General features: G+C 48.4%; 1 protein-coding gene across 1 annotated transcript in view; it reads right to left on the bottom strand.

Annotated features, from left to right (window-relative positions):
- Nucleotides 1-2467, bottom strand: part of ADCY6 (adenylate cyclase 6) — a 20630-nt gene extending 18163 nt beyond the window's left edge. The window contains exon 1 of the mRNA XM_021704926.2: nucleotides 2336-2467. The gene's annotated coding sequence lies outside the window, so the exon portion shown is untranslated. The remainder of the gene's footprint in view (nucleotides 1-2335) is intronic.
- Nucleotides 2468-18048: the final 15581 nt, after the last annotated feature.

The raw sequence follows: 18048 nt of genomic DNA, 5'->3' as shown, positions 1-18048 counted from the left end.
GGGGGGGGGGGGGGGGGGGGGGGGGGGGGGGGGGGGGGGGGACGCAGACATGTGGAGCTTCAAGCAGACACCGAGAGGCCCACAAAAGAGAAGGCAGACTGGGGACCTCTCTGCCTGCTGGAAACCCCTATCCCTAGTTCACCCTCAGCCCACTTCTCTCAGCATTCCTTCTCCCATACCCCACAGAGCAGCATGCCCTTCAACCCCTTCACACCGCCAACAGCACCCCCTGGAGGGACAGATCAGAAATCCAAGACTTTGGGTCAGGTTGGCATTTGGAAAAAGTCACCAAAGGACTTTTGCAGGAGCAAGACCAGGCTTCAAACCTGAGAGTAATTATGTGCTAGCCCACAGCCCTGAACACGTTACTACCTCCCTGCATCAGTTTCTTCATCTGTAAAATGGACTCGAGTAGTAGTAGCTGTGAGGAAAGGATCCAACAGTATCTGTCACATAGTACACACTCGATAAATGAGTTCTTCTCCCCCACCCTACACCATTTTGGACCCAAAACTCTGCCACTGTCCAAGAAATGGAAAGACAAGTCATAAGCAAGAACACACATCTCCCCAGCCAGTCAGACACCTGGTTCTGTCAGTCCCTGTGTCCTCGGCTGTCAGTCCCCAGAGCTGCTGGAGACAGAGCCCAAGGTGAGCAGGTTTCCCACCACCCCCACCTCGACATTTTACTTCATTCAGCCTCCTACTTGCCAGTCCCCTGCCCTGCATTTACCACACGCACCCCCCAAATGGGCCAGACCTCTGTTCCCAAAGGACCTGTTTCTGGCTGTGTTCCCAGCCTCCTGGAAGCACATCCTAGTATCTGGCTCATACCCACAGAGGAAGGGGTAGACACTGTCCAGGAGAATGCATGACTGTCCCCAGAACACTCTGACCCCCCAGAGGGGATAGCTTCAGAGCTGTGTAATTGTCCAACTAACTACAACCATCCCATCTGGAGCTCCACTCCAGGCATTGCCCACCTTGGAGAACTCACCAGGCTCCCAGCACTGCTGGCACCCCACACTAGGTCGGTATGACAAGGAACAGGGGAGGGCACTGTTCAAAGCCACAAAACTTCCCTATATGGTCGCCCAAACCTCACTGTCCAGAAACAACGCATCGCTATAAACCACAGACCACCTCCCTCTTCCCTAGGGACAGGCTCCTGAGCCTGTGCCTCTGACCTCCTCCTCCCCTGGGTCCTGGTCCCTTGCTCTCTCTCACAGATCTGCTGCTCCAGGCACCGCTGGCTCCCACAGCCAGAGCCATATCCATTCAGCTTGGCAGTTGGAGGCCCAGTGCCTCCCAGATCTCAAGTCCCTCCCAACCCTGATTCTCCAGCCTGAGACCCAGAGTCTGAGGCAGGCCAAGGCCCAGCCCCAAGGATAGCTCTGCCCACTGCTTCTCCCAAACCCTCTTCCTGGCCACCTCGGTCTGTCCCTGCCCCTGCCCTCCTCGGCAGAAGGAGGCTCCAGGGGATTTAAAACGACTTCAGAAAGTTCATGGTAGAAGGCGCTGCCCAGGCAGGGCCCTTCAGGGCCAGCACCGCCCACCATGCTGGGAAGTGGGCCTCAATTCCAGGCCTTTCCAGATGTAGAGAAGCCTCCCCCAGGGCCTGTATCTGGAGGTCCAGGACTGCCTTCTCCTCCCTTCCCGATCCTTGGTCTCCCTGAAGCCTGCAGAAGGCTCCCACTTCCACGCCCAACCACACAACACCCCCCCACACACACCCAGGTTTTTCCACCTCACAGGGGTGTTCTGGTAGAGGAGAGGGTATGGGAAGAGAGTCCCCACCGCCCGCTTCCACGTCTAGGTTTCCAGTCAGGCCCGGCTGAGAATCAAGTCTGCTCCCCCCTGCAGCGGGCCCTGACACCAGCCTTTTCGTTGCCAAGGTCTGGGGCTAGGGGAGTGGAGGGAACTCTTGCAGGCAGAGGGCATCCGTCCTCCCAGGCTGCCCCCCTCCCCTAAACACAATCACACTCTACCCCAAACTCGGAGGCTCACCCCACAGCCCCGCGGCAAAAACCTCAGCCAGCCCCTCCCCCAGTACAAGCCTTTCCCCCGGCTCCCAGCAAGCTGGGCACTCGCTTCGGGTGGAGGAAGGGAGTGAAGGGTGGGAGCCTTGAGCCCCCCATCTCCTCCCTGATTTCTCTCTCCAGCCCCAACGGCCTCAGGCTCCCCTCCAAACACTATCGAGCCTCCCCATCGCGCGATTCCGTGCCCGCAACAACAATAACAAAAACTCTCGGGAGCGGCGCGGGAGTCTTCACGCCCCCCGAGACCCGAGCGCCCCAGCGCCGCCGCTCCCCCTACCGTTCTCCGCGCGGGCTCACCTGCCGGCCGGGCTCCGCGCCTCCCCCGCGCCCCCGCCCCGCCGCCCCCGCGGGCTCCGGCCGGCCGGCCGTCCCGCGGTCCTGCTCCGTGCCCGCGCGTCCCGGCCGTCCCTCCCGCCGTCCGCAGTCCGCCCGGCCCGCGCCCCCTCCTTGCTGGCCAGCGCAGCCGCCCTCTACCCCGGATCCAGAAGTCCCCTCCCCGCCGGCTCCCGGACTCCCCGCCTTAAAGGCACAAGCTCCTATTGTCTGGGCGCCCCCTCCCCCTCCACCTCCCGGGCCCCGCGCAGGGGCCCACTCTCCTTCCGAGGAGCCGGGTAGGGGTGGGGGAGCCCGAGCAGCGCCCCTCCCTCCGCGCGCCCCCTCCTCTCTCCCGCCGCTCCCTCCCCCAGTCCTGGGAAAACAAGCGGCTTCTGTTCTGGGATCAAGACCCCGAGGGAGGGGGCCGTCCCGCCCGCTGCCCCTTCCCTCCACCCCCCTGCTGCCTCCTGCGGCGTTCTCCGCCCACCCTCACCCAGGGGTCCCAGGGCGCGCCGGCAAACGCACTCTGTCTCTCGGCGACTAGCCCCTATCCGGAGCACGGAGGGTCGGCTTCCTTCCCGCCGGGGTCCCCCGGGGCTGAACCTGCGCCCACTCCTCACTCCTCCGCCCTTCCTCCCTCCCCCGGCCCCCACCCTGCCATTCCCGCCCAGCCGCCACGGCTCCGCTCCCTCCCGCGGGAACTCAGTTTAATAATTAATTAAGATTTCATTCCACCGGGCGCCAGGTGTGCGCGGCCTGCTTCCCCACTCGCCACTTGTTTCCTCCTCCCCCAACCCTCTGGGGCACCTGCCAGACGCGAACCTGCTGCACCCAGAGCCCAAGAGGGGAACTGAAGGAAGGGGCGCCCCCCGCCCCCGCCCACTGGGTCCTCTCCTTCCCTCTCTCTTTCTCCCCCCCTTCCCTCTCTGGGCAGCCCCTCCCCCGCACCTGCCAACGTGCAGAGCCCCTCCCCCGGGCACCTTTTACCCAACGGGTTGTGCTTCCCTGTTGAGGGTGGGGGTGAAGGGGGGGTGCATGGCTAGGTGCACATACTGAAAAAATTGTTTGGGACTTTTATTTATTTCCCATGTTTTCTCGCACAAAGCAGCAACCCAAGTTACCTGGGTGATGGGAAAATCACGTGGAAGCCGCTTTAACCCTTAAAGGGTTTGAAACGTGGGATAGCCAGAAAGGGGAAGAGGGTTAATTCCCAGAATGTAGGCGAGTCTGACTTTGTAATGAGTGCCATTGCCCCAGAGCTGGGAAGAGGGCAGCCTGCCTGGCTTCCCTTGGAGGCCTGGCCAGAGGTTCCCTCAACCGCACCTGTAGCTCCTTCTTCCTTTGGCAGCCTCTTCCGCACCCCGAGGTCCCACTTCAGCTCACTCCTCAGCGCCTGCTACATTCTAGTCCTTCAAAGCCCAGCTCTTGTCCATACCAAATCCCCACTTGGATTCCTAAACCCAGGACAGAGCTTGAGGCAAGGAAGAGAGGGGAGGAATTAGGAAAATTGGTTTCCATCACTTATCAGCCATATATAATCACAAATTATGTACTTTGGTAAATCATTACTCTCTTGGAGCCTCATCTATAAAACGGGAATTTTTTTTTTAAGATTTTTTTTTTTAAGGGGCACCTGGGAGGCTCAGTCCCTTAAGGGTCTGCCTTTGGCTCAGGTCATGATCTTAGAGTCCCTGGATCTAGCCGGCCTCTGCACCCTGCTCAGCAAGGAATCTGCTTCTCCCTCTCCCTCTGCTCCTCCCCTACTACCCCCACCCCTACCCCCACTTGTGGGCGCTCTCTTTCTATCTCACGCTCTCAAATAAATAATTAAAATGTAAAAAACAGAAACTTTTGGGGCATCTGGGCGGCTCAGTCGCTGAGCGTCTGCCTTCGGCTCAGGTCATGATCCCGGGTCCTGGGATCGAGCCCCGCATCGGGCTCCCTGCTCCGTGGGAAGCCTGCTTCTCCCTCTCCCACTCCCCCTGCTTGTGTTTCCTCTCTCACTGTCTGTCTCTCTCAGTCAAATAAATAAATAAAATCTTTTATAAAAAATAAAATAAAAATAAAAAACAAAACCATTTTTAGGGGCGCCTGGGTGGCTCAGTTGGTTGGGCGACTGCCTTGGGCTCAGGTCATGATCCTGGAGTCCCGGGATCGAGTCCCGCATCGGGCTCTCTGCTCAGCAGGGGGTCTGCTTCTCCCTCTGCCCTCTTCCCTCTCGTGCTCTCTGTCTCTCATTCTCTCTCTCTCAAATAAAAATAAATAAAATCTTTAAAAAAAAAAACAAAAACCATTTTAAAAAAATATTTGTTTATTTGAGAGAGAGAGCGCGGGCACCTGGGCAGGCCAAATAGGGGGGTGCAGAGGGAGAGAGAACCCTCAAGCCAACTCCCCACTGAGTGGGGAGCCCATGCAGGGCTCTATCCCAAGACCCTGAGATCATGACCTGAGCTGAAATCAAGTCAGCAGCTCAACCACTGAACTACCTAGGTAGCACCCCTTTAAGATTTTATTTTTAAGGGGCGCCTGGGTGGCTCAGTTGTTAAGCGTCTGCCTTCAGCTCAGGTCATGGTCCCAGGGTCCTGGGATCGAGCCCCCCATCAGGCTTCCTGTTCAGTGGGAAGCCTGCTTCTCCCTCTCCCACTCCCCCTGCTTGTGTTCCTTCTCTTGCTGTCTCTCTCTCTGTCACATAAATAAATGAAAAAAAAAAAAGATTTTATTTTTAAGTAATCTCTGCACCCAGAGTGGGGCTTGAATCCACAACCCTGAGATCAAGAGTGGCACTCCCTACCCACTGAGCCAGCCAGGTGCCCCTAAAATGGGAATTTTAAAAGACTCTACTAAAACAAAATTAAAAGAAAATATAAAAAATAAAATAAAATAGTAATAAAATTATCTGCCTTGTCTTTCTTACAGGATTTTAAGGCTCAGAAAGAACAATGTTCAAAAATGGGAAATGAGAAAGGGACAGATTATTCTGCCATGTATGATTCTCGGTTATGCCAGCCTGGCTTATTATTTGACCTTTGGGGCCTCTTCACCCGACTTCTCCCTTTAAGTAGCCAATGTTCTCACCACTATCAAAATTTCCTCTCCTGGGGTGCCTGGGTGGCTCAGTCGGTTAACTGGCTGCCTTCGGCTCTGGTCATGATCCCAGGACCCTGAGATCGGGCCGCGTGGGGCTCCCTGCTCTGTGGGGAGCCTGCTTCTCCTTCTCACCCCGCTCGGGCTCTCTAGCTCTCTCTCTGTCTCTCAAGTAAATAAAATCTTAAAAACAAAAATTTCCTCTCCAACCTGAAGCTAGTATCTGCAATTTACCTCTTAGAATAGTATGTTCATGGGTCATATAGTGAAAATACAAAAAATAATTGAGAAAAAGAAATTAAAGAAATTTTGAAATTTGTATTTAAAAAAGCAGGGCGGGGGGGGCACCTGAGTGGCTCAGTCGGTTAAGCATCTGCCTTCCACTCAGGTCATGATCCCAGGGTCCTGGGATCCAGTCCTGCTCCGTGGGGAGTCTGCTTCTCCCTCTGCCCCTCCTCGCACTCGTTCTCTCAATCTCTCTCTCTCTCAAATAAATAAATAAAATCTTTTTTAAAAAAAGAAATTTTGAAATTTGTATGCATCTATGTGCATTATAAATTTTTATATTTTGGAATGGAAGGCTTTGTCCCTCGTTTTATTTTGGAATGAAAACAAACCTGGACACCAACCAAGTAAGCTGGAGAAATGTGCTAAGGGTCCATCTCCGGGTACATTCAGTCCCACAGGCCTCCTCCACCCTTGTGTTTGGCTGGTGCGTTACTCCAGCCTCCTGAATGCCACTGCCCATTGCTGGAGGGCAGGACCACCATCAGCTGCCACCCACCCCCCACCCCGCCTTTTTTTTCCTGCTCCTCAGCATCAGCACCTTACACATAGGATCTCTTCTAGCTAGGTAGACTGTCTGGTCCTTAAAAATGATTCCAGGCTCTTATTCCATAGGTAGGAAACATGAGCTAGTGCTAGGCACATGGGAAATACTCAATTCTTGAATTTTTTTTTTTTTACCTTTTCCCCATCTTTATTGAGCTATAATTGACATATAATATTGTGTGAGTTTAAGATGTACAATGTGATGATTTGTTACACATATTTCACAACATATTACCACAGTAGAGTTAGTTAATACCTCCATCACCTCACATAATTACTATTTCTTTTTTGTAATGAAAACAATTAAGATTTACTCTCTTAGCAACTTGCAAGTATATAATACGAGGTTATCTATAATCACTATGCTGTACATTAGGTCCCAGAACTTATTCCTCTTATAAGTGGAAGTTTGTATCTTTTGACCAACCTCTCCCCACTTCCATAGTCCATCCATATTGTCAAAAATGGCAGGATTTCCTTCTTTCTCATGGATGAATAATATTGCACAATCTCCATGTGTTTAAGGTCAGTTACTGTAAGATTATTACGATCCTTTGGTGGTGTCATGTTTTCTTGATTTTTTATCTCTTGCATCTCTGTTGACAGATTTTGAAGTGATAATCACCTCTTCCAGTCTTCACTAATTGACTTTGGGAGAAAAACGCCATCCTTCAGCTCTGCTCGGGATTCTGAGGTTTTCTCAGTCTTTTTATGAACACACTTGCTCCAGGCTTCTTGCTCTCTCTTTTGGTCAAATTCTTAAACTTATATGACTTCTCCTTTTTTTTTTTTTTTGTATTTAATCGTTTATTCTTTTTTTTTATTCTTATGTTAATCCCCATTGAATTTTTTTTTTAAGATTTTTTATTTATTTATTTGAGAGAGAGAATGAGATAGAGAGAGAGAGCATGAGAGGGGGGAGGGTCAGAGGGAGAAGCAGACTCCCTGCCCAGCAGGGAGCCCAATGCGGGACTCGATCCCAGGACTCCAGGATCATGACCTGAGCCGAAGGCAGTCGCCCAACCAACTGAGCTACCCAGGCGCCCCAATTCTTGAATTTTTAAACTTATAAGACATCAGAAGCAGGAAGGGGTCATAAAGGTGATCTAATTCAGCTACTATCCTTTTTGTAATTTTAACAGCAAACACTTATACAGCCTTTACTATGTGCCAAGTTTTCTTCAAAGCCCTTACCGTAAAATAACTCATCAATCCTCATAAAACTTCTTGATGCTATTATTATCATGCTCACCTCAGACATGGGGAAAACCGAGGCACAGAGAGGTCCAATAATGGAGTCTCTAAGACAGCGGTTCTCAGACTTACTCTCAGCCCCTGGAAGAAATGATACCCTTAGCAGCACATGATAAAATAATAACATATTAAATAAGTACACAGTTTGTGCTCTGCCAGATCTGACAGAGTCTAGAATCACGGGCACCAAAGATTGAGGGGGGAAAAAATTGGAAAAACCTTAACAGTTAGAAAATGCTACCAATTTTTTTTTTCTTCGAAATAGGACAAGATGGCTATTACTGAATTATCATGACAGAACACCTTGACCCAACTTGCGGAACACCAGCCCTGCTGAGCCTAGTTTGAGAACCGAGACAGTAAGTAAAATATTCAGAAAGGACCTCCCTGGGATGAGAGTCAGGCAGCAGGCATGGACTGTGTCTATTTCTCCAAGTCTAGTTTGGTCTCAGTGACCTTGGTTTTTCTAATACAGACCACAGTCACCGTGATGTCGCTGCAACCTCTCATTTTCAGGAAGAAGAAATTCCTGCAGTACAGAGTGTATTACATGTAAATGCAAGTTTCATATAGCCATAAGTGTATCTGGACAACACTCTATAAATACCCAGTGTTGAAAATACCCTATAACAAAACTAATGGACAGGCTGGAGTCCCCTGAGCCTTCCCCTGGCTATTTGGGAAAGAGCTACGTGAGCCTCTGCCTACTCCCTTTTACAAAGCATGGATTCCTTTTATAGTGCAAATAACCGTTCCCTGACTTCTCTGCTTAAAGATCAGATTTCTGCACATTGCATTTTCCAAAAGTAAGAAAGATGTGTAAAGAAAACCCACATTCATTCAAGTCAGCAAATAGACCCTGCCTGCTTCTCCACCCCCTAGCCTGACCGCAACTACCACCAGCACCCCAAAGCCTCTGGCTTCCTCTGGGTTTCAGGGTTGGAGGAGGCCTTGGCCACCACCAGTCCCACAGCCACGACCACCCACAGAAACGCAATGACTGCCTGTAGACTCCAGAGGGATACAGACTTCCCTTGCCCATTCCTTAGCTCCCCACCATTCATTCATTCAAATGTTCCTTGCACAAATATTTACTGAGTGCCTACTATGGCCAGGTCCCGTTCTATTAGTAGACGCTGGGGATACAGGAAGCAGACTGGCTCTCAATCCTCATGGAGTTGCCTTCTAGTGGGAGAACTCAAGAAACCAAGGGACAGATGAAAAGGTAGTTGACGGTGATCGGTGCCATGATGACAATTAAATGGGGATGGGTACGAAGTGACCGAAGGAGAAACCTAGGCTGGATCGTCCGTGGCCTCTCTGAGGAAGTGATGTTCACACAGAGACCGAATGACAAGGAATCAGCCATGCAAAGAATCTGGGTGAAGAGCATTCCAGGCAGCAAAAGTCCTAAGGCAAGAGCAAACTCACTGTGTCCAAGAAGCAGAAAGTCAGTGAGGCTGAAGGCCAGTGTGTTGGAGGAAGAGAGTACAAGATGAGGTCAGAGAGGGAGGCATGCCCTAGCTAGTATAGAAGCTCATAGGCCGGGGTAAGGAGTTTGGATTTCATTCAAAGTGTAATGAGAAGCCTTTGGAAGATGTTAAGCTGAGAAATGGCATGATCTGATTTACGGTTTTAAAAGATCATTGGCTGGTGAGGGGCGCCTGGGTGGCTCAGTTGGTTAAGCGACTGCCTTCGGCTCAGGTCATGATCCTGGAGTCCCTGGATCGAGTCCCGCATCGGGCTCCCTGCTCAGCAGGGAGTCTGCTTCTCCCTCTGACCCTCCCCCCTCTCATGTGCTCTCTCTCTCTCATTCTCTCTGTCTCAAATAAATAATTAAAATCTTTAAAAAAAATAAAAAAACAAAATAAAAGATCATTGGCTGGTGGGTACAGAATAAATCAAGGGATCAAGAGATGCAAGGGAAACCACTTAAGAGGCAATCACAGTGGTACAGGGAGAAAGAGCAGTGGCTTGGACAAGGATGGCAACAGTGGGCTGTTGAGAAGTGAAAGGACTTGGGAAAACTTGTGGAGTTAAGAGTACCCTCAGAGCCTGCCTTGGTTCCCTCTGCACGTTTATTCATGCCAAATAATTATCAACAACCAACAAATATTTATTGAGCACCTACTCTATGCGAGGCACGGTGCTAGGAACTGGAAGTCACAGTCCAGAGAAGACAAACAACCTCCTCCTGCCCTATTGCCATAGAAAGCTCTAGGCTGAGAAAGTTACTGCCCATCCCAACCCAGCCCCATTTTCAGGGCCAGAGGCACACCTCTCACCCCACCCCTGCACTCTCTTCCAGTGTTGAGCTGGGGCTGATGGGGTGGGGGGAGTGTTTACGGTTGGAGAATTGATGCCATAAAAATGAGTCCAAAGTTCTCCCAAGATCTCAGAGCAAAGACCAGGGGAGCCCAAAGCCCCAACAGTAGGGAGAGGGTGCAGCCAGGGCCACAAGGACAAGAGAAACCTGTTGGCACCCACACCACTGCTCCTTCTTCTCTGGGACCCCAGGGCCCAGCCTGCAGAGAGACCCAGTCAAGGCGGACTTGCTCAGCCTTCTCCACCATTCCATACAATTCTGGGGCCCCAATAACCTCATGCTCCCTTAGTAGATTTCTGAGTCTCATGTGCCCTCTGGTGGTAGATTTCTGACACTGCAACCCATAGTTACTTTTCACTATTCCATCTACAGTCTTCTCTGGCTACCTGCTCCCTGGGAGGCAGTATGGGAAATTCAGAAATCCTGGGAAGGGCTGGGAATGTCATTGCGTTAAAGCAAAGGGTCATAGCAGTTTCTGAGCCTTATAGGAGAAACCACTTAAGAAGAGGCATGGACCAGCCTTCCACCTAGGGCCAGATTTGTCTTTTGTTTATAAACTGAATGAAGTATTTTTGAGCACTGACTGTGAGCTGATCCCAAGTACCAACATGTACAAAGCTGACCCAAGATCAGGCACTCCCACTAAGGACTCTGAGTCTGGAGCTGGTGATGTGAAGAAGCTAGAGCAGCTTAGAATTTATTCTGCTCTCGGCAGCGGTGCATCCAGTAACAGTGGCAAGAGCCTCCAAAACCAGACCCTTCCATGGTTCCTGCTGCCTACTTTCCCTCTGTTCCTGCCTGTTTTTAAAGCCTGGCTAGGACTCTGGCCTTTCCATCAATTCTGTGAGCAAGTTATTCCCTACCCTTCTAATAAATGTCTTTTCTGCTCACATTACTTGGAGTCTGTTTCTGGTTTTGTAACCAAGGAGATGACTGGTACATTGGACAATCCTCTCTGAGCCTTGGTTTCCTCCTCAGTAAAAAGGGATGATAACAATGACTTCCATATGCAGGGCTGTTTTATTAAATGTGTGTATTAGTTACATATTGCTACATACATAGCAAATTATCACACATCTGGCATCTTAAAACCACACACATTTATTATCTCATAGTTTCCATAGATCAGGAGTCAGGACATGTCTTAGCTGTATGCTCTAGACTTCAGGATCTCACAAAGATGCAAAGTGTCAGCCAGGGCTGCAAACTCATCTGAGGCTCGAATGAGAAAGAATCTAACTCCAATTCAGGTGGTGGCCGATAGGACTCCGTTCCTTCAGGTTGTTGGATGGGCTGCATGGGCCACTCCGACGGGACAGCTTGCTTCATCAAAGCCAGCAAAGGAGAGAGTCTGCTAGCAAGATGGAAGTCATAATCTCGGATAGCCTAATCACAAAAGTGCCATCCCAACACTTTTGCTGTGTTCTACAAGCTAGGAGCAAATCACTAGGCCAGCCCATACACAAGAGGGGGGATTACCCAAGGGCATGAATACCAGAATATGGGGATCATTTGGGGGCCATCTTGGAGTTTTCCTGCCACAATGAGGTAGCTGTTAGTCATCATTCAGGGCCTTGTTCAAAATCCCACTTCCTTCTCAAGGGCTTTTCAAACCCATCAAAAATTAATTCCAGTTCCTCTCTTACAAACAGAGAAACTTGAAGGTGTACCAGGTATTTGATGGGATTATCTTTAATTGTGTTAGGAGGGATAATGTTATTTGGTATTGCAAGAAAATGTTCTTTTTGAGAAAGACTACTGAAGTATTTGGAGATAGAATATCATAATGCCCACAGTTTTCCTTAAAAAATTTTAGTGGAGAACCAACGTGCAGAAATCAGTTATCACCCTGCTCTCATTGTCAGTGCCGTCACACAGATGTGGAAGGCAGACCCTAGGGACAAGTATCCTCTTTTGATTTGGTTTTGACCCAGTGGATCTCAGCCCTTAGCTCAGGACGTGTCCTCAGGGGAAGAGAAGGGAGGGGAGGAGGATGCTCAGCATGGCTCGGGCTGGATCCATGGCTCACAACCTCTGCGGCAGGGGGCAGGAAGAACCTAGTCACTTCATGCAGCCTCGGCCCTGGGAAAATTATGAACAACCGTGGGGTTTCCCTTTTAGGTCTCTTCTCTGGTCTCCTCCTCTTCCTCCTTTCAGTTCCCCTCATTTCTCTCCTCCTCTTTAAGGTGACATCCTCCCTGGTTAAGAAAAATGCCGCAAACATCACTTTAACCAAGTGATCAAATTTAACACCATCAAAATTGGGACAAACTGACATCGTATGCCCCCAGTGGGATGCACTGGGAAAGACACAATGTCACCTAATGTAGTAGTCTGACCAAAAATGTTTACACTGAATCTGACCACAAGGAAACAAATTGAGGTATATTTCTAAAACAGTTGGCCTGTTCTATTCAAAAATATCAGTATTATAGAAGAAAAAACCTAGCTGGGAAACTGTTAACAGTTTTAAGGAAACTAGAGAGACATAACTAACCTGGATCCCAGATTTTTTTTTTTTTAAGTCATCAGGACGTTGTTGGAACAATTGCGAAAATTTGAAATGGACTATACGTTAGATAATATTGTAACAATGTTCAATTTCCTGAGTGTGATAAGATTCTGTGGTTATGTACAAATGTCTGTTCTTGGTAAGCACATGATGAAGTATTTAGGAATGAAGTTGATGGTGTCTGCAATCAACTCTCAAATGGTTCAGCAAAAACACCTAACAAATATGGGGAATTGTTAACAACCGGTGAATCTAGGTGAAATTGGATTACTCCTGCAACTTTAAACCTACAGAAAGGTTAAAAATTTTTCAAGATAACAATGTGGGGGGGGGCGCCTGGGTAGCTCAGCCATTAAGCGTCTGACTTCGGCTCAGGTCATGGTCCCAGGGTCCTGGGATCGAGCTCCGCATTGGGCTCCCTGCTCCGCGGGAAGCCTGCTTCTCCCTCTCCCACTCCCCCTGCTTGTGTTCCTGCTCTCACTAACTCTCTGTCAAATAAATAAATAAAATCTTTAAAAAACAAAAACAAAAACAATGTGGGGAAGGGCGCCTGGCTGGCTCAGTCAGAAAAGCATGCTACTCTTGATCTTGGGGTCGTGAGTTTGAGTCCTACATTGGTAAATAAATAAACTTTAAAAAAAAGAAAAATTTGAGGAAATACCAGTTCAGAGTTTTAATGCCAGCAGGAAAATACTCCAAATGAGGAAAGTGACACTGTTCCGTGGTTCCTCTAAATTTCATGTTTCCCACAGAGGTGGGGGTAGGGGGTGTGCAACAGTGAATATTTACTCAGTAGGCACATTGAGTGCTAGGTGCTGGCTCAGCAGATGCACTGAAAAGTATTTATTTAGAAATAATTTGAGGGGCACCTGGGTGGCTCAGTTGGTTAAGCCACCAATTCTTGGCTTCAGCTCAGGTCATGATCTCAGGGTCCTGATATGGAGCCCCCACGTCAAGCTCCCCACTCAGCGGAGTCTGCTTGTCCCTCTTCCTCTGCCCCTCCCTCTGCTTGTGCTCTCTCTCCCAAATAAATAAAATCTTTAAAAAAAAAAAGAAAGAAAGAATTTGATATTTGTCCTTTTCCTCTAAACATGAGATTTGTCATGGAAATTTTCAGAATTTTGTTAGACTTAAATTTTTTTACAGCTGACTTGTTTGTTGAATTGTTTTTCACTGCACAAGGATCGTCATAATCTTTTTCCTGCTTAGGGCATCTTAATGTGCCCACACACCCACCAAGGCAAACAGAGTGGGAGCTGGAAGGCAGGGAAACCAGGAAGGCAGGCATTCAAGGGGACTGAAAATTTGTAGAAAGCCCTTTGGAATTGGGTAGCAAGATATGCAGAGAGCCCAGGTCTGGGAGTCGAGGCATAAAGCTAGCGGCATGCAAATGGAAATTTTTGGACTGTTCTACAGTTCAAGTATTGTCATTGTTTATTCTCTTTTTGTTCTTCCTTAATATTAGGTAAAGTTTTTTGTTTGCTTCAAACAAATGTGAGCCTCTCTCAACCATGTTGAGAAGAACCAGGACAAGGGGAGTATGCCCCCCTGGGGAAAAAGAGAGCCTTCCTGAGCTGCCCCCTTGGCCAATGTGTTTTGTCGAAAATTTATTTGCCCCTACCCTCCTTCTCTCTTCCCTTCACTCCTCCTGCCCTTTCTCTTCTCTGTCTCACCCCACCACCACCTTTTTCCTTCCCAGTGTGGTGGAATGAACTCATCAGTTGGGGCTGTGAAGTGAAGGAGACGTGGATTCCAATCAATTAGAATGTGACATGGACAAATCTGAAGACATATTCTTCCTTTCAACAAATATTCATTAATGCCTACTAGGTAGCGGGCACAATTACAGGTACTGGGGAGACAGTGGTTAAGTCAAGAAGACAGACAAGGTTCCTGCCCTCAAGCCACTTGCATTCTCCTTCAGGGAAGCAGATAGTAAAACAAATGAATAAAACAATTATATCATGAAAAGTGTATTGCAGAATCTAGCTATGTATTATATGAATCTAACTATGACATTCTGGAAAAAGTAGAACTATGGAGACTATAAAACAGCTCAGTGGTTGCCAAGGGTTGGGGGGAGAGAAGTATGAGTAGGCAGAACACAGAAGAATTTTAGGACAGTGAAACTAGTCTGTATGATATTATAAGGGTGGATAGATGTCATTACAGATTTGTCAAAACCCATAGAATGTGCAACACCAAGAGTGAACCCTAATGGAGACTGTACAGTTGGGGTGCTAATGATGCATCAAAATCTGACTCCATCAATTTTAATAAATGTACTACTCTGGTGGAGGATTTTTTTTTTTTTAAGATTTCATTTATCTAAACAGAGAGAGCACATGAGTGGGGGAAAGGCAGAGGGTGAGGGAGAAAGAGAATCTCAAGCAGACTGAGTGCTGAGCGAGGAGCCCATGGGGCTCGATCCCACCACCCTGAGATCAAAACCTGAGCCAAAATCAAGAGTTGGATGCTCAACTGACTGAGCCACCCGGGGCCCCAGAGGATTTTTTTTTCCCCCAAGGGGCGCCTGGGTGGCTCAGCTGGTTAAGCATCCAACACTTGGTTCCTGCTCCAGTCATGATCTCTGGGTCCTGAGATTGAGCCCTGCATCTGGCTCCACGCTCCGTGTGGACTCTGCTTGTCCCTCTCCCTCTGCTTCTCCCCTTGCTCTGTCTCTCTGTCTCTCTCTCATAAATAAATAAATAACATTTTATTTTCAAGTAACGTCTACACCCAACATGGGGCCTGAACCCAGAATCCTGAGAACAAGAGTCACATGCTCCACCGACTGCGTCAGCCAGGCACCTCTGCTGCTGTTGTTGTCGTTGTTGTTTTTAAGTAAGCTCTACGCCCAGTGTGGGGCTTGAAGTCACGACCCCGAGATCAAGAGTCACTTGCGGTATGGACTGAGCCAGCCGGGGGCCCCAGGTGGGAGGTAGCAACAGTGGGAGAGGCTATGCATGTGTAGGGACAGGGGTACATGAGAAATCTCTGTACTTCTCACTTGATTTTGCTTTAAACTTATATATATGCAAGTGCCTTTTAAATTACTATATATCTTCCCATGTGATAAGGTCTAGAACATCATCTATAATGATAATGTATTGGTAGGCAGCTCTGAAACAGCTCCCAATGATCCCTGCCTTCTGGGATTCAACTCCCGTGTAATCCCCACCCCTAAGTGTGGGCTGGATCTACTGACTGTTTCTAAGGAATAAAATGCAGCAGGAGTGATGAAAAGTCACTTCCAAAATCAGGTTACAAAAAGACAATGATCTCTCTTGTCAGCAGTAAGCTGCCATGCTGTGTGTCGCCCTATGGAGAGGTTCACGGGACAAGGAATTGACGTATTCAGCTAACAGCCAGCGAGGACCTAAGGTGAGGTCTTACAGGAGGCCACTAACTAGATACAATGTATGATCCTTGACTGGATACTGATTAGGAAATATCAGCGCAAAAGACATTTTGGGGGCCAACTGGGGAGATGTGAGTAGTGACTGGAATTAGATAAAATGAAAATGAATGAAATGGAAAGGTGGAGACTGTTGACTGAAAAAAAACAGGTACAAAATACCATGTTCATTATGATCTCATTTTGCTAAACACACACACACATACATTTATGTGTGTGTGTGGTGCATAAAAAAAGATACAGCCTACCCTACCACCCAGCAATCCCATCTCTAGGTATATATGTCCAAAGTGATGAATTCATATATCAACCAAAAGACCCATGTTTAAGAATATCCAAAGCAATTTTATTCATTGTAGACAAAATTGGAGTCATCCTAAATGTTCATCAACAGGAGGATGGATAAATAAATGATGATATAATCTAACAATGGAATACTACGCAGCAAGAAAAAAGAGCAAACTGCTGATAAATGCAACAATCTCAAGAATATAATGTTGTGGGAAAGAAGCCAGATACAAAAGAGTACACACGGTATGATCCTTTTTATATGAAATTCAAGAACAGGCAAATCGTGATAAGAGGCTGAATGGCCATTGCAACCGGAGGCTGATGGGGCCCGAGAAAAACCGCTGGGCTGGGGATAAACCTGGACTTAAATATGGTTACACAGATATAGATACATATGCAAAAAAAAAAAAAATTGAGTTATACATTTAATACTTGTGCATTTTACACAACTGTTATATGTCAATTTAAAAAAAGAATTTAAGAAAAAAATCCAGAAGGATTACACAAAAAGTATTAATGGTGTTAATTTCTGGGTGGTGGAAATGCTGTTTGGATTTATTTTGTCATGTTGTTTATCTGTATTTTTTATTTTCTATAATATGTAAGTACTCCTTCTGTAATAATAAAAGGCTATTTTTTAAACTGCATTCCAAGTACAGGATAATATTATTCGCGCTGTCTCGCAGGGCAGCAGGGCGGTGGGGGGCGGGGGGAAGGAAAGAGATGTACTTGCTACATTATTCCTAAAGGAGAGAGGGGTGTGACCACATAAATTACAAAGGAATGAAGTACTAATCACTGTGGCATCCGGGTGTGGGGGACTTTTCAGGGGAAGTCTCCAGGGCCGAGCACATGGAAGGTCAGCGGGGAGCTAAGTATCCAGCCCACACAGTGTAATGGAAAGAACCCAGGAGGTAGAATCTGAAAGATCTGGGTCTGAATCTCCATCAACCCTGGACTGATTGTGGCCTTTGGAAAGTCACTTGACCTCAGACGTGGAAAGACAAAGAGTTGGTTACAGGGCACGGACTAAAACCCAGGCCACGACTGGGTATGGGTCTGTCCACTGCTTCTGCTTCCCTGCGCATGACAGTCTTACCCAAGAATAACAACTAACATTTACGTAGCAATTTCCATTTTATGAAATACAATTGTCCCTTTGAATTCTCACAGAACCTCTTGCTAAGCAAGCATTGTCCTTTCCCTTTTGTAAAGGTAAAAAAAAAAAAAAAAAATCCTACTCCATTTCTGAGATAATAAGTGGCTTGCCCACAACTAGTAAGTGACAGAATTAGGACGTGCCCTCTGGTTTTCAGACTCCAAGCCCTGTGTTCTTTGCCAGCCCACCCAGGACTCCGCCTAGCTGCGCCCTTCCAGCACTCGGCACATGCTCTCAGCAGCCCTGCACTCTCCATTCTCAGCAGGATGTCATTTCCCAGGGAGGGAAGGAGGGCTCTGCACAGAGCATCCCTGAATGACCTAATACCCTTCTTGGTGCTGACTCCAGGTCAAAGAAGGATCCAGACTCCTGGCTCTGTGTTACCCAGATGCGCATAGGCAGTCACTGGGGTCAACTGTCTTCCAGTCTCACTTCCCAACCTGGCTCCAGGGTGGCTGTCGGCTCCCTCTGCCCTCCTGATTCATGAGGAAGGGCCACAACTCTTTGCCAGCCATCTCTCCTCCTCCCCAGGAGGCTTCTCCCCAGGGCCTGAGTCTACACTTCCTCATCTTTACCCAGTTCCTGCCTCTCCCTCACACCCCCATCCCCATGCCCCTTGGAGCTGGTGAAGGAACAGTGAGAAGCGGAGAGAGGCAATGGTGGGCCCAAGGGGCAGCAGCTGGGAGCAGCTAACATTATGCTCTCTTCAATAATTTATTCCCAGGGAGGCTGCAGGCACCATGCCCTCATTCTGAGTTGGCGATGGCTGCCACACTCAGATCCGTAAATTGAGAGTGGTGGGAGTCTGGGATGGGGCAGA

The sequence above is a fragment of the Neomonachus schauinslandi genome, chromosome 5 (assembly GCF_002201575.2).
Source record: "Neomonachus schauinslandi chromosome 5, ASM220157v2, whole genome shotgun sequence".
Taxonomy (NCBI): domain Eukaryota; kingdom Metazoa; phylum Chordata; class Mammalia; order Carnivora; family Phocidae; genus Neomonachus; species Neomonachus schauinslandi.
Note: the sequence above shows the minus strand (reverse complement) of the source record. Positions and strands in the feature narration are given on the sequence as shown.